The sequence below is a fragment of the Geotrypetes seraphini genome, chromosome 8, assembly GCF_902459505.1.
Source record: "Geotrypetes seraphini chromosome 8, aGeoSer1.1, whole genome shotgun sequence".
NCBI classification, from domain to species: Eukaryota; Metazoa; Chordata; class Amphibia; order Gymnophiona; family Dermophiidae; genus Geotrypetes; species Geotrypetes seraphini.
The window spans coordinates 189,752,323-189,768,543 of NC_047091.1; the positions used below are offsets into that span (position 1 = coordinate 189,752,323).

The following is a 16,221-nucleotide window of genomic DNA, read 5'->3' on the forward strand; positions in this document are numbered from 1 at the left end:
CTAACCTTTTTGATATAGCCTTCAATCTATAATCCTACTCCCCACTGCTCACCAACCCAGCCAACAGACTAACCATTCCCCTTAACTGTATCCATGACATCCTGCTTGTTTTGTCTGTTTAGATTGTAAGTTCTTTTGAGCAGCGACTGTCTTCTTCTTTGTGACTCTGTACAGTGCTGCGTGCGTCTGGTAGCACTATAGAAATAATTTATAGTAGTTAAAACAAAAGATCTACTTAAGGACATACAAATACATGAACTAGGTGATCAGGAAAGAAAAGTAAAATGTGAGCATTCCTTCCAAAATTCCTCTCACCCACCTTTTCAGCAGCCTGACTCGAAGCCAGAAAGACTTACACTGGGAGTGGATGCCAAGACTTTACATTTAAAGGGCTAGATTCACTAAGCAAACCGATTGTGTACCGATCGGTTTGCGACCCCGATCCGATTCACTAACCTTATGGTCGATCCACGCATGCAAATGAGGGAAATGGCATGAAAATCTAGGAAGGCAGTGATTCACTAACAGTTTTCAGGCACACCGACTGGGCTGGCCGATCCAAAACCAAGCGACTGATGAGGACCGGTCGCTCACTCCTTTCCTGCTCTCTCTCACCCTGAAATACCAGCCCTGCAGGCCTGAAAAAAACCCTTCTCTCTGCCACCCTGCCTACCTCGTGTGTTCAAGCAGCAAGCCTGCCTCTCCATCCGCTAAACCTTTGTGTCTGTGGGGAAAAGTGTTGCCCCGACTCTCCTGCCCTTCCCCACAGTGCAGCTCCGCTTTAAACCTGCAGGTTAAAACCACAGGCTCGCACTGCAGGGAAAGGGCAGCAGAGAGCAGGAGAGTCGGGGCGGGTTTCGTGTAGTCTAACTGCCCCACAGGTAAGCTGGACAGTTCCCCCCTCGGCTTTTTCAAAAGAGGCTGCAGCGAGTCCCATCGGGAGACAAGATCAAGCCCGGCTCAGCCCTCGACCATGTCTGCCTTTGCCTGCCATTACTTCGCCACCCCTCCCCCTTTGTTTTGATCTCGCTGGTGCAGGAGAGCAGCGCATACATGATCGCATATACAGCCATCAATGATGGTCTACGCATACGTTATGATCGGTCTTCAGCGATCCATGGATCGCTTGTGGGCATGTTTCCAATTAGATCATTTCCAATTAGGAGCCTTTAGTGAATGGGTCACCCAGCAAGACTCGTAAATGGATCGGAACGGATTGGACAGGTAAGGGGGGCTTTAGTGAATCTAGCCAAAGAGTCTAAGGGCTAGATTCACTAAGCAAACCGATCGTGTACCGATAGGTTTGTGATCCGATTTCCCTCTGACCTGATTCACTAACCTGTGTCCCGACAATTCTCCGATCCGCGCATGCAAATGAGGGGGGAACGGCATTCAAATGATGGCAACCAGCGATTCACTAATAAAAAAAAACATGCAACACCGACTGGGCTGGCTGATCACAAACAAGCGACTGCTGAGGACCAGTGGCTCAGGTCCTTTTCGACTGCCCTGCCTTCTGCCGCCCTGCTCTGTGCCCTGTTTTTCTGCTCTCTGCCCCAATCTCCTGCAGCCCAAAATCTTCCACCCTTCCCCGCAGTGCAAGTTTGTGGTTTTAGCCCACTGGCTTAACGCGGGTTAAAACCACGGGCTTGGGAAGAAAAAAAAAAAAGAAAAATTTCCCTGCTCTACTGAACACACAGGGCCAGCGCACGCATAGACCATCTACAGATGGTCTGCACATGCTCAAGGATCGATGTTCAGCGATCTGATCGAGTCTGTTGGGGGCGTGATTCTGATCACCCTCATTTGCAAGAGAGCAATTTGTGAATCAGCTCCCCGGACACGGATCGGATCCGTGCCCTTAGTGAATCTAGCCCTAAGGGAGATGTGGTCTTACAAATAGATTATACAGAGCTATTATAGCCCTTAAAATCCAAAAATACTCAAAAAGTGCTTAAGCATGAGAGCTCAATAGCCAGGTCAGACTAAATCCTTAAATGTGGTAAGCACTGCAGTGAACAGAACAATCGAGTCCAGCAGCAAACTGAGGAAAAGAAACATAGGCACATAGATAAGCAAAAATATATACTTTATCTGAAGAATGAAACTAGAACAAAGAACCTCCCCCCCAATGGATGTAGCAAAAATAAAACTACAAAAACTACAAGCAGATCAAAAATTTAACAGGATTGGAGAGAGAAATTTTCACATAAAGATGAGAGAATGAATTTCAACACTGGATGATGGACCAAGATACTTCTGTGAGTTCACAGTTAGCACAGAAGTATAGTCACATTTTATTGCTGGGTGCGACGAGCTGATGTCAGAGAACTGTATCTACAGAAAGGCATAAGGAAGCTTGCAATGGATGAGATGTTCTGTGTAAACACTCACACGATGCCGAGCCAGAAAAACACTGGCATCATGACCCTGAAAGAACAGTGGTGTGACTCTAGGAATAAGAATGCCCCGAGTAAAGAAAATGGTTTGATGCAAGGAAACCAGATACAGTACCGTAGTAAAAGAAGAAAAGCACAAGAACACTATTACCAGTAGAAATGTCAGTGCAAAAGTGTCTTATTCTACACTATGTTTCAATTGTTATTTCTTGGAACTTGAGGACCTTCTTTTTCTCCATGTACAAGCAGGATACGGTCGCCACATATAGGCAACAATCAGCACTTCACAAAGCCAGCTCACACTTGCTCCACATTACATTACATTACGTTACAGATTTCTATTCTGCCATTACCTTTCGGTTCAAAGCGGATTACAAAAAGAGTTATGGAAGAAAGGTTACAACATTAGATCAGAGAAGGTTTCCAAGAGAGGGAAAAGTAGGATCTGGGGTTAGGGAGGGGATGGTAAGAGTTGGGTTAAGCTTCAGAAAAGTCCGCAGACCCTTCCGAGTATGTCTAGATAAGCTTTCCTTGTGTTAAATGCTGCTGCTGTACCCACCCCTCAGTCTATGATCATGTGGAATTTTGCTCTGCTTCATCATACCCGACCAAAAGAAATTCAAAACACAAGACCATGGCTAAAGAAAAAAAAAATGTCTAGTGTGATAAAATTATGGCCCTTTGCCACTCACCATATTTACCAGTAAAAATGTCAATAGGTGCATCTTCTATGTGGAATAGTTTAGTTTAATAAATAGCTGTCCTTTGCCAGTTTCACTTTTTTTTTTTTTGGGGGGGGGAAGTGGAATTAAGGGAGCAGCCCTCCCTAATCCTTCTAGTAAGGTGCTACTCATCAATAAAAACACTTTTTGGAAAGTTAGACATCACTCCAGGTAGCAAGTGAAAATCCTGATGTCATTTTTTCTTCTGAAAACAGTCTAAATAATGTGTGTACAGTGTTCCCCATTCCAATCCCACCCAGGCTATCCACCCTTACCAAATGCACATTTTAGAATTTTATATACTCGCATATATTTATACAATATACAATGCCTCTACTACAGAGACACCTTGAAAGTTGCATCCCCTTTTGAGTTAAACATATGAAAGTCTGTTTTCAGCTCAAAGATTGGCTAGAAGAGAGAAGCTGTACATTTTGAATATATAGGGGTGGACAGATTCTTAATTTATCCATCCTTGGCTATTTACATGTACAGGGGGAAGGATGCATCTCAGATACAGTAGTTCAATGAAAACAACCGATGTCTCTTTCTGGAAATACTAGACTCAAGATTTCTAGCCAACAGAAATAAATAGCAACAACATTGGTAGCAGAAAACCGTGTGTCCATCCTTGAGGTCTTTCACACATTTCGCTTACCATTTACTAACTAACACCGAATGAAACTTTACAATCCTCTGAAGCAACCCGCTCTACTCTAACACCTCTGGACATGTCCAGAAATCCTCTTCTGTAATCCGCCTTGAACCGCAAGGCGATGGCGGAATAAAAATCACTAATGTAATGGAAACATGCTGTGTGTCAATGTCAGTACAAATACAGTTTATTCATCTGCAAAACTAGTAAAGGAAACTATTACCCTCACCAGTAAGGGATTTGGAAAAATTCTTCTATCCCAAACATTACTCATCTGTAACGATACACAGACCAGAGCGCCCTGTTCAAGGTCATCAAAAGAGCATTAGACAGATTTCAAGGTAAGCAGCAACTTTATACTCAAACCTTTTCCCCATCTATAAAATATTCAATCACAATTGACTTGGGTATCCCTCAATCTTCTCTAAATCACACCAAATACTGCAGCATCTCAACATTAAACATTCTATTTCTTCCCCATTTACAAACTCAACTGAAGATACTGCCACTCAAATCAAGGTCTAACAAAGATCATCCAAGGCATATCAAACGTCAGCTTGAAACTGTTGCCTCCTTGTAACTGATACCCATCATGCAAGTTATAAAAAATACATAAACCACCAGGTATCATCATGTATGTAAAGACTGGCATGATTTACTTATTAAGCCAATGTAGTTGCAGACATTATGCTGTACCTGATCAGCTGTAAGTTCACATTTTAGTTTTGTTGGCTATACTAACTATATTGCAAAAATGTGTTTTTCACATTTCTTTAAGGAGGGTAAGGGAGCAGACATACAGAACACAGAAGCAAGGACACAACTTTATACACGAGGGAAGAAAAGGAAAGATAAGGATACACCATTGCTCGATACAGTGGCAGGATGACTTCCTTTGTTCTGGTAGTGATACTTTTCTTGATAATGCCCAACATTCTGTTCGCTTTCTTTGAGGCCGCTGCACATTGCACCGCCGGCTTCATTAATTTGTCCACAAATACCCCCAGGTCTTTTTCTAGGTTGCCTTCCACCAGTACCCTCCCTCCCATCGTATAGCTGTACATTGGGTTTCCCTTCCCTATGTGCAAGACCTTACATTTCTCCACATTGAAGCTCATCTGCCATTTTTTTAGCCCACTCACCCAGTTTGTCCAGGTTGCTCTGCAGTTCTTTGCATTCCTCAACAGTTTTGACCCTGCTGGAGAGTTTTGTGTCATCCGCGAACTTGATAACTTTGCACTTCGTCCCTGTTTTCAAATCATTAATGAATATATTGAACAGCAGCGGTCCCAGCACTGACCCCTGCGGAACACCACTCGTGACACCTATCCAGTCAGAGCAGTGCCCCTTTACTCCTACCCTCTGCTTCCTGTTTGCCAGCCAATTTTTGATCCATCTGTGTACGTCCCCTTCCATCCCATGGCTCCACAGTTTCCTCAGCAGGCGTTCATGGGGTACCTCGTCGAAGGCTTTCTGGAAATCCAGATATACGATGTCTATGGGGTCACCTTGGTCCAATTGCTTACTTATCCCCTCAAAGAAATGCAGTAGATTCGTCTGGCATGATCGTCTTTTACAGAAACCATGCTGGCTTGTTCTCATCAGATTATTTTTTTCTATATGTTCATTGATACCTTCCCTGATCAGTGATTTGGCCATCTTCCCTAAATCTGGGTATATACAGGTTTTGCGCCTCGTTTACCGTGTCCTTGAATAGGGACCAGGCTTGCTCCACAGTCCGAGCTTCCTTGGAGCTGTTTCTGAACTTCTTCCTCACCATTTGTCTCATGGCTTCATAGTTCCCTTTCTTGAAGTTAAACGTTGTTGCCTTGGTTCTCTTTCCCTTGGGTAATCCTACTTCCACTTTGAACTGAACCATGTTGTGGTCACTGTTTCCTAACAGTCCCACAACTTCCACTCCCCTTCCAGGTCCGTTCAGCCCGTTGAGAATCAGATCTAGAATCGCTGACCCTCTTGTTGGTGCCTTGACAAGTTGTTCCATGAAGCAGTCCTGAACAGCTTTCAGGAACTCCGTTTCCCTCTTACATTTTGAATTTCCAAGACACCAGTCTATCCCAGGATAGCAGAAATCTCCCATAACTATGGTGTTAGGGTTCTTGCATTCCCTCCTCAGTTCGGCTACCATTTCTGTATCTTCTGCTTCAGTTTGCCCAGGTGGACGGTAGAACATTCCCATCTTTATCTCGGTTCCGTTTCTTCCTGGTATTTTGACCCACAATGACTCCAGTAGGTCATTTGTTGCTGCTGTGTCCACACTGGTCGAGTGAATGGTGTCCCTTACGTATAGTGCTATTCCTCCTCCTTTCTGGTAAGTCCTGTCTTTTCGGTAGAGTTTGTACCCTGGCAGTACTATGTCCCATTTGTTTTCATCGTTCCACCATGTTTCCGTGATCCCTATGATGTCTAGTCTCTCACTGTTGGCCATAGCTTCTAATTCTCCCATTTTGTTCTTTAGGCTCCTTGCATTAGTGTACATGCAGTTCAAGTCCTGACATTTTCCCTTCCTCGCTATTTTCCCTTGCGTTTCATTCTTCATTTTGTCCCCTTGCTGATCTACCAACTCCTGAATATTGTCTCTTATGTCTTCCCTTTGTGGTATGTTCCCATTGCCTTCCCCTTGTGTTTTCCTATTGTCCTCCTCTTGTTCCTCCTCATCGTCCAGTTCCATTTTGACTTCCCCTTGCAGTATGTTCATCCTGTCTTCCTCTCGCTTCTTCTTTCTCCCTTGTTTTTTCATAGCCTTTTGCTTGCCACATGTGTCTTCCCAGCAATCTTCCCCCTCAGTACCCTCACTGGATACTGTTTCCCGAACCGTCGATACCAGGTCGACTGTCGGCTTTCCCCTCCTGCTTAGTTTAAAGCTTGCTCTATCGCTCTTCTGACGTTATTTGCTAGTTGTCTAGTTCCTGCCGTGCTCAGGTGTACACCATCCTTCTTGAAGAGCTTGTTCTTGCCCCAGAATGTTGTCCAGTTCCTCATGAAGAAAAATCCGTCTTCCTCACACCATCTCCTCATCCATACATTTATTGATTGTAGTTCCATCTGCCTCTTCGCTTCTGCCCTTGGTACAGGCAGTATCTCTGAGAAGGCTATCCTCTGTGTCCTCATCTTCAGTTTCCTCCCTAAGACCTTGAACTGTTCAATCAGTGCATTCTTGCTGTAGTCTCTCCTGGTGACTTCGTTCGTCCCGACGTGGACTATCACTGCTGTCTCTTCCGTCTCTGCTCCCTCTAGGATTCTTTCAATTTTGTCGACGATGTCCTTCGTTCTTGCTCCTGGGAGACAGGTCACTAGCCAATCCTCTCTCCCTCCTGCTATGTGACTGTCTAAACTAAACTAAACTAAACCTTGGGTTTATATACCGCACCATCTCCACGAATGCGGAGCTCGGCACGGTTTACAGGAAGAAAGATGAGAGAGGAACTACAGTGGAGAGATTAAAGAGTTAGGTGTAAAGGGGGAAGGTGAGAGGCCTAAGAGGGGGGAAGTGTTACAGTTTTGAGAATAGCCAGGTTTTTAGGTGTTTGCGGAAGAGTTGGAGGGAGCTTGAGGTTCGGAGAGGGGAGGTGAGGTTATTCCAGATCTCAGTGATTCTAAAGGGGAGGGATGACCCAAGTTTGCCTATATGGGAAATACTTTTTATGGAAGGGAAGGATAGTTTAAAAATTTGGGAGGATCTGGAGGAAGTAGGGGTTGGGGAGTTCCAGGATAGAGGGATAACGGCAGGAAGGATGCCATGTAGGATCTTGTAGGCCAGACACACACATTTGAAGTGGATCCTGGGGATTACTGGGAGCCAATGGAGCTTAGACAGGAGTGGTGAGACGTGATCAAATTTGCTTTTCGCGAAAACAAGCTTAGCTGCGGCGTTCTGAATCCGCTGAAGTCTGTGGAGGCTTTTCTTGGTTAGGCTGAGGTAGATAGAATTGCAATAATCCAATCTGGAGAGGATGATGGATTGTACTAGGACTGCGAAGTGTTTTTGGTGAAAATAGGGTCTGACTTTCCTTAGCATGTGAAGGCTGAAGAAGCATTTCTTCACCAGGGACTGGAGATGTTCGTTGAAGGATAGAGAAGAGTCTAAGGTGACACCCAGAACTTTGCTTGAGAACTCAAGCTGTAATGGGGGGCCGGAGGACAATGGGATGGAGGAAGGTAGATGGTCTAATTTTGGGCCAAGCCAAAGGAGTTTTGTTTTGGACTCGTTTAGTTTCATATGCATTGTGAATGCCCAGGATTGGAGGTTCTTTATGCATGAGGATATGTTCGTGGAGAGGTTAGTGAGGTTCGAGTCGGTCTCAAGGAGGACGAGGATGTCATCAGCGTAAGTGTAAAGAGTTTCAAGGGGGGATAGTTGGAGTAGTTTCAGGGAGGACATGTAAATGTTAAAGAGGATTGGGGAGAGAGGTGAGCCTTGTGGGACACCACAAGTCGGGGTCCAGGGGGAGGATGAGGTGTCTACTTGCCTTAGGATTGAGTCTCCCACCAGGATTGCAGATTTTCCTTTCTTCAGCCTCCATTTCGGTCGCAGGTCTGTGTCCTTGGTGTTCTCCGTTTCTCCTCGCTCTAGGCACTGATAGTGATTCACCTCTTCTTCCAGCATAGTTCCTCCACGGGTATCCTTTACCTTGGTGTCAGATGTTTCTTGTCCACTGCTCTGCGTGTCTTCCTCATTCCTGCGCTTCTCATGTTCCTGTTCTTCCACTCTCCTGTAGGCATCTTCGATGAACTTCTCGAGCTCCCTGACTTGTTCCTCTATGCACCTCTCTCGCATGGGGTCTTCAGCTGTCTGGAAGGGGTCTTCTGAGATGTAGAGTCCTTTCAGCTCCTGGATCCTGAGCTTCAGATGGCTGACTTCGCTCTTCAAGCTCTTCAGTCCCTGACATCGTCCGCACACATATGACTGCTGCCTGGAGGGGAAGTAGTCATACATGTGGCAGTCCGTGCAGTACATTGGGAAGCTCATCCTCCGGTTTCCTTCAGCTTCCATTCTTGTCCGCCCTCTAGGAGTCTTGGTGCTCTTTGCTAGTATGATCACTCCTGTGCCAGGCTCTTCCTTACTTTCTTCGTCTTCCGCTTCCCTTTGCTTGTGCGTGTGTGCTATTTGCCTGTTGTTTGCCCTCTGTGCCTGACTTCTCCTTTAGCTCGCATTTTTGTGTTCTCTCTTGAGTCCGCCTTTTTTTTGTCTTGCTGTGTTTGTTGCTGTCTTTGTGTATGTGTGTGCTTGTGCTACCTTCTTGGCCTGCCTCTACTATGACTTCTGCCTCTGTTTCCATTCTTCAGTGCTTTCCTTGCCTGTCGTTTCCTTTGGTGTGTGGTCCCCCCTGGGCCTACTCCTTCCTTCTCTTCTGTTTGCTGCCCCTTTGCCTTTTTTGCTTGTGTGTGCGCGTGTATGCGTATACTTCCTTACCTTGCTGTCTTCCTTTCTTGGGGTCCTCGGATGTAGAGACCCGGCCCTTCTTAAGGCCCTTCGCAAAGGCGCCTTCGCCGCGTGCCGAACGGCTGAGTGCCATTGGCTCCCCTCCTTTTAAGGAGAAGTCCAGGCGATGACGCTGTGCTGACTCGGTGGGGATGGGCGGAGCCTCCTCTCGCCGCTACCCGCTCCTCGCCGCTGCTGTTAGCTGGTCTCCGGCTCCCCTGGCTCCTCTCTCCGGCTCCCCTGGCTTCTCTGCTGTCTCTCCTCCTCCTTCACTCTTCGCTGCTTCTTCCACGCGGCTGGGATAGCCTTCGCGCCGCGGCTCCCCTCCTTTTAAGGAGGAGTCCAGGCGATGACGCTTGCTGACTCGGTGGGGGTGGGCGGAGCCTCCTCTCGCTGCTACCCGCTCCTCGCCACTGCTGTTAGTTGGTCTCCGACTCCCCTGGCTCCTCTCTCCGGCTCCCCTGGCTTCTCTGCTGTCTCTCCTCCTCCTTCACTCTTCGCCACTGCTTCCAGATTGATAGGCTTAAGAGCGATAAATCCCCGGGACCGGGTGGCATCCATCCGAGGGTCATCAAGGAACTGAAAGGGACCATAGCTGAACTACTTCAACTAATAGCCAATCTGTCGATCAAAATGGGAAAGATTCCGGAGGACTGGAAGGTGGCGAATGTTACACCGATCTTCAAAAAAGGTTCGAGGGGAGATCCGGGAAACTACAGACCGGTGAGTCTGACCTCGGTACCGGGAAAGATGGTAGAGGTGCTGATAAAGGAACGCATCATTGATCACCTTGATGGACACGGTCTGATGAGGACCAGCCAGCACGGGTTCAGCAAAGGCAGATCTTGTTTGACGAACTTGCTGCACTTCTTCGAGGGAGTAAACAGGCAGATAGATAAGGGTGACCCGGTTGACTTTCAGAAGGCGTTCGACAAGGTTCCGCATGAACGACTACTTCGTAAAATTGCGTGCCATGGAATCGAGGGTGAAATACTCACGTGGATTAAAAACTGGCTGGAGCATAAGGAACAGAGAGTGGGGGTGAATGGGTAATACTCAGACTGAAAAAGCATCACCAATGGGGTGCCGCAGGGCTTGGTGCTTGGACCCATACTCTTCAACATCTTTATAAATGATCTGGACATAGGTACGACGAGTGAGGTGATTAAATTTGCGGATGACACGAAGTTATTCAGAGTAGTGAAGACGCAGGGGGATTGTGAAGATCTATAACGTGACATAACCAGGCTCGAGGAATGGGCATCGATATGGCAGATGAGATTCAACGTGGATAAATGTAAAGTAATGCATGTCGGTAAGAAAAATCTCAGGCAAGAGTACAGGATGTCCGGGGCAGTACTTGGAGAGACCTCCCAGGAAAGGGACTTGGGAGTTCTGATTGACAAGTCGATGAAGCCGTCCACACAATGTGCTGCGGCGGCGAAAAGGGCGAACAGAATGCTAGGAATGATTAAGAAGGGGATCACAAACAGGTCGGAGATGGTTATCATGCCGTTGTACTGGGCCATGGTGTGCCCTCACCTAGAATACTGTGTCCAGCACTGGTCGCCGTACATGAAGAAGGACATGATACTACCCTAAAGGGTCCAGAGAAGAACGACTAAAATGGTTAAGGGGCTGGAGGAGTTGCCCTACAGTGAAGAAACTGGGCCTCTTCTCCCTCAAACAGAGGAGATTGAGAGGAGACATGATCGAAACATTCAAGATACTGAAGGGTTTAGACTTAGTAGATAAGGACAGGTTGTTCACCCTCTCCAAGGTAGGGAGAACGAGAGAGCACTCTTTAAAGTTGAAAGGGGATAGATTCCGTTCAAACCTAAGGAAGTTCTTCTTCACCCAGAGAGTGGTGGAAAACTGGAACGCTCTCCCGGAGGCTATCATAGGGGAAAACACCCTCCAGGAATTCAAGACAAAGTTAGATAAGTTCCTACTGAATAAGGACGTACGCTAGTAAGGCTAGTCTCAGTTAGGGCACTGGTCTTTGACCAAAAGGGCTGCCGCATGAGCGGACTGCTGGGCGCAATGGACCACTGGTCTGACCCAGCAGCGGCATCTCTTATGTTCTTATGGTTGTAATACCCCCTCTTGATTATACCTAGCATTCTATTCGCTCTCTTAGCGGCCGCTGCACACTGTGCCATCGGCTTCATTGTCTTGTCCACCATTACCCCCAAGTCCCTTTCTTGGGTACTCTCAATCAATAACATCCCTCCCATCTTATAGCTGTACCCCGGGTTTCTGCTTCCTACATGCAATACTTTACATTTCTCTACATTGAACTTCATCTGCCATCTCATCGCCCACTCCCCTAGTTTGTTCAGGTCCCTTTGTAATTCTTCGCAGAATGGGCTATTCCTGACAGAGTTGGAAAAAAACACTAAAAACAAGAGGATCTAATAGTATCCAATCAGAGCTAACAGAGAGGGTATAACCAACGGTGTCCTTTGAAGCATACAGGGTTTGAGAAAATTAGATAAGAATAATGAGACATCTCTAGGACTTATTACCAAAAGCTTGTTGAGACTCCATAGGCTACAGGAAACCAAAGGTTGGTTAAGAAGAGAGAAGCAACATAGGCAAATTTCCTTCAACCAAATAAACTCAAATGGCAGTGTTTTAAAGCACAAGATATGATTTATCTAGTTGCTTATTAGTGAGCCCTTAAGAGAGGGAGCTGCAATAATAATTTGGAGATGACCAAAGTGGCCAAACAGTTTGAAAAGGCGACGGTGAAAGCTTGGATGCTAGGGTGCATAGGAAGAGGTATGGCCGGTAGGAAAAAGGAGGTATTGATGCCCTTGGTGAGACCTCATTTAGAATATTGTGTACAATTCTGGAGGCCGCACCTTTGTAAAAAGGATGGCATCGATCCAGAGGAAGGCTACTAAAATAGTGTGTGTTCTTCATAAGACGTATGGGGACAGACAAAGATCTTAATATGTATACTTTGCAGGAAAGGTGGGAGAGGATAGATATGAGGGTCATTTCAAATAATGCATACTATTTTTTTTTATTTACATGTTTTATTTTTTTTTTTCCAAGTATTTCTTTAAAATCCTTCAATATAATCTCCCTGCTTTGCAATGACCAAGTCCCAACATCCGGGAAGTTTCATTATTCCATCCAAGACACCGTTTTTGTTCAGTTGCCGAATGGCTCGGGTACTGGCATAAGAAAGCTCTTCCAGAGATGCAAAACAATGTCCACACATAGGTTGTTTCAACTTTGGAAAAAGGTCGAAGTCTGGTGGACTCATGTCTGGGCTGTAGGGAGCATGAAGTAACACCTCTCAGCCGTATTTGCGTAGTTTTTCAATGATGAGTAGAAAGCTCCATCTTCCCCACGACCAAAAAAATTTCAACAAGCTCAATCAAAAGTCAAACAAATTATGATTTTTTTGCTTATGATCATGAAGGCATCATCATCACAGACAAAGTTCCATGTGGAAAAAGTGTCACAGTAGTGAATTATTGTGATTTTTTGCAAAAATCCGCAGAAAAATGCACAAAATCCAACCTCAGTTGCTCTTGGTTGGGCCACTCATTCTTCACGACAATGCTCGCCTGCACATAAGGAATATCGTCATTGAAAAACTACACGAATACAGCTGGTAGGTATTACCTCATGCTCCCTACAGCCAAACATGAGTCCACCAGACTTCGACCTTTTTCCAAAGTTGAAACAACCTATGTGTGGACATTGTTTTGCATCTCTGGAAGAGCTTTCTTCTGCTGTTACCCGAGCCATTCGGCAACTGAACAAAAACAGTGTCTTGGATGGAATAATGAAGCTTCCCAGACGTTGGGACTCGGTCATTGCAAAGCAGGGAAACTATATTAACGGATTATAAAGAAATACTTATAAAAAATAAAATAAAACATGTAAATTAAAAAAAAATAGTGTGCATTATTTATGAAATGACCCTCGTACATTTAAATATCTACATGGTGTAAATGTGTCTGAGTTGAATGGTCATTTAACGCTATTAATTAGCTAAGAAATTAAAGATTCCAACCTCTGTAATGATCACTGAAATTGCTAAACTGCAAACTTAGGATGCATTAGCTGCTCATTTGGGACAGACTAATCCCTAAGGCTGATGTTTCAGTCAATTCTTCACATTGTGAACTTGCATCCAAGGTATTCATTTGCAAATCTGTCTCTACAAGCCAACATTCAAAGCCTTTTGAGTTTACTGCATGCTCACATTAGTCATGAGGGATCCTGATTACAGAGATAGGAGGTTGAGGTCATAGATTTCATATACTGCCTTTCTACAACTAAAGCAAAGGCCAAGTTGAAAATAGGGCAGTAGAATCTCAGTTATCCGGCACCCACAGGGATTGGTAGATACTGGATAACTTTTTCTGGTTAACTGAGAGTGTGCTAGAAACCTTGTCTAACACACTCAATTCCCCTCCCCATCCCACCCCGAAGCACCAGAGCAGCAGGAGTCGAGCCGCAAAGCTCTCCTCCCTCTCTCAAGCCCTGAAGTGGCAGAAGCAGGTGGTGGTCCAGAGCCACAAACTCCCTCTCTCCTTCTTTACCTTAGTGCAGCCGGAGGCAGCCTCAAAACAGGCTGCTTGCGGCCAGCCCTGGATGAAGGAGGAAGGATTTGTGGCTCAGGACACTGCCACTGGTGCATCGGGAGACTTTTTTTCCACGGATTATTTTTTTTGTTGGTTGTGAGAGAATTCAGTTTAACTGAGACTAGGTTAACCAAGACTCTACTGTAATGAACAAATACTGTAAGCCGCTTTGACCTTCTGCAATAAGCGGGATATCAAGTGAACAAACATATATACTCAAATATAAACCTAGATTTATGGGTCTCAGTTTATATTTGAGTCTTTCCCTCTTATCAGACCCATTGAGGGCCTCTCCCTGGGCTTACCTTAAGCCCTGCTGGTCCAGTGGTGAGCCAGGGTAAGAGCAATCCTCCTAGGCTCCTGATCCGTGCAGTCTTACTACTCAAAGTGGCTGACGCAAGTTCCCATAGTAGTTGCTATGTTTTTTACCGACTTTTCATGAACAGATTTACACAAATTGATTACAATACATTAAATAGTAATCAGAAACTCTTAAGTATTTTCCCTTTCTGTCCCTGCAGGCTCACAATCTAGCTGTGGTACCTGGGATAATGGAGGGATTAAGTGGATTGTCCAGAATCACAAGGAGCAGGATGGGATTGAACTCACAACTAGAGAATGACACAGGGAAAACATTTTCCCCTCCCATCCCCGTGAGTTCTTTTCCTGTCCCTGCCCCATTCCTGCAAGCTCTGTCCTCATCTGCACAAGCCTCAAACACTTTAAAATCCTAAGTGGCAACATTGTATTGTCCAGATTGTGATGTCATAATGTCTCATTCCACCAGATTGTGATGTCACCAATGCCTAAGCTCCGCCCTCATCTGCACAAACCTCAAACGCTTTAAAATCCAAAGTAGCAACATTCTAGAGCTCAGATTGTGATGTCATAATGTCTCATTCCACCAATGCCTAAGCTCCGTCCTCATCTGTACAAGCCTCAAACACTTTATAATCATAAGTGTTCAAGGCTTATGCGGTTAAGACAAAGCTTACAGGAATGGGAAAGGGAGAGCGACAAAACTTGCTGGTACGGGACAAGGAAATTGAGTTACTGCGAGGATGGGGAAAAAAAACTGTCCCTGTGTCATTCTCTACTCACAACTTCAAGGTGCTGAGGTAGTAGCTTTAAGCACTAGGCCATTCACTCTTACAGTAACCTCACAAGACTGACGTGAGTTTGATTTATATTCAAGTCAACCTTTTATCCTCTTTTGGGAGAGGGGGAGGGAGGTTACCTTGGTTTATGGTAATAAACAAACAAATATATTTTGTTTTCATTCCTACCTTACCAGATATATTCAATATCAGCTAGCTCCTAGAGAAGTTTAGTAAGAATTACTACTATTATTACAGTGGAGGAGAAGGGTATAGCTAAGAGCAGCTTATCTGAGGAATGGAGTTCTCTGGGAGGTGTATAAGGAGAGAGGAGAGATATTGAGGGCAGCAATAGGAGCTTGAACTGTATGTGAGGGCGGATAGGGAGCCAGTGAAGTGATTTAAGGAGAGGGGCGACACGAGTGTAGTGAAGTTGGTAGATGAGTTGTGCAGCAGAGTTTTGCATGGGGGAAAGGCAGCACTGCAGGAGACCAGTTAGAAGTAGATTGCAGTAATTTAAGCGCGAGGTTACGAGAGTGTGAACAAGGGTCCGGGTAGTGTGCTCAGAGAGGAAGGGTTCAATTTTGGTGATGTTGTAGAAATAGAAGAGATGGGACTTAGCAGTTTGTTGGATGTGTGTAGAACATGAGAGGTTAGAATCAAAGACAAGTCTGAGGTTGCGAGCAGAGGAGACTGGAACAATGACTATTATTTACTGAGATGGAAGACAAAGGAGGAGGAGTAGAGGGTAGAGTAGAGTAGAGGCAAAAAAACAGTGTGACAAGGCAGTGGCTGCTGCCAGAAGGATTCTGGGCTGTATAAAGAGAGGCGTAGTCAGTAGAAGGAAGAAGGTGTTGATGCCCCTGTACAGGTCATTGGTGAGGCCCCACTTGGAGTATTGTGTTCAGTTTTGGAGACCGTATCTGGCGAAAGACATAAGAAGACTTGAGGCGGTCCAGAGGAGGGCGACGAAAATGATAGGAGGCTTGCGCCAGAAGACGTATGAGGAGAGACTGGAAGCCCTGAATATGTATACCCTAGAGGAAAGGAGAGACAGGGGAGATATGATTCAGACGTTCAAATACTTAAAGGGTATTAACGTAGAACAAAATCTTTTCCAGAGAAAGGAAAATGGTAAAACCAGAGGACATAATTTGAGGTTGAGGGGTGGTAGATTCAGGGGCAATGTTAGGAAATTCTACTTTACGGAGAGGGTGGTGGATGCCTGGAATGCGCTCCCGAGAGAGGTGGTGGAGAGTAAAACTGTGACTGAGTTCAAAGAAGCGTGGGATGAACAC

The 16,221-nt window shown here is 45.4% G+C and overlaps 1 protein-coding gene across 6 annotated transcripts in view; it reads right to left on the reverse strand.

Moving 5' to 3' along the window:
• Nucleotides 1-16,221, reverse strand: part of TAOK3 (TAO kinase 3) — a 236,064-nt gene that overhangs the window by 211,102 nt on the left and 8,741 nt on the right. The gene's annotated exons all lie outside the window — the stretch shown is intronic.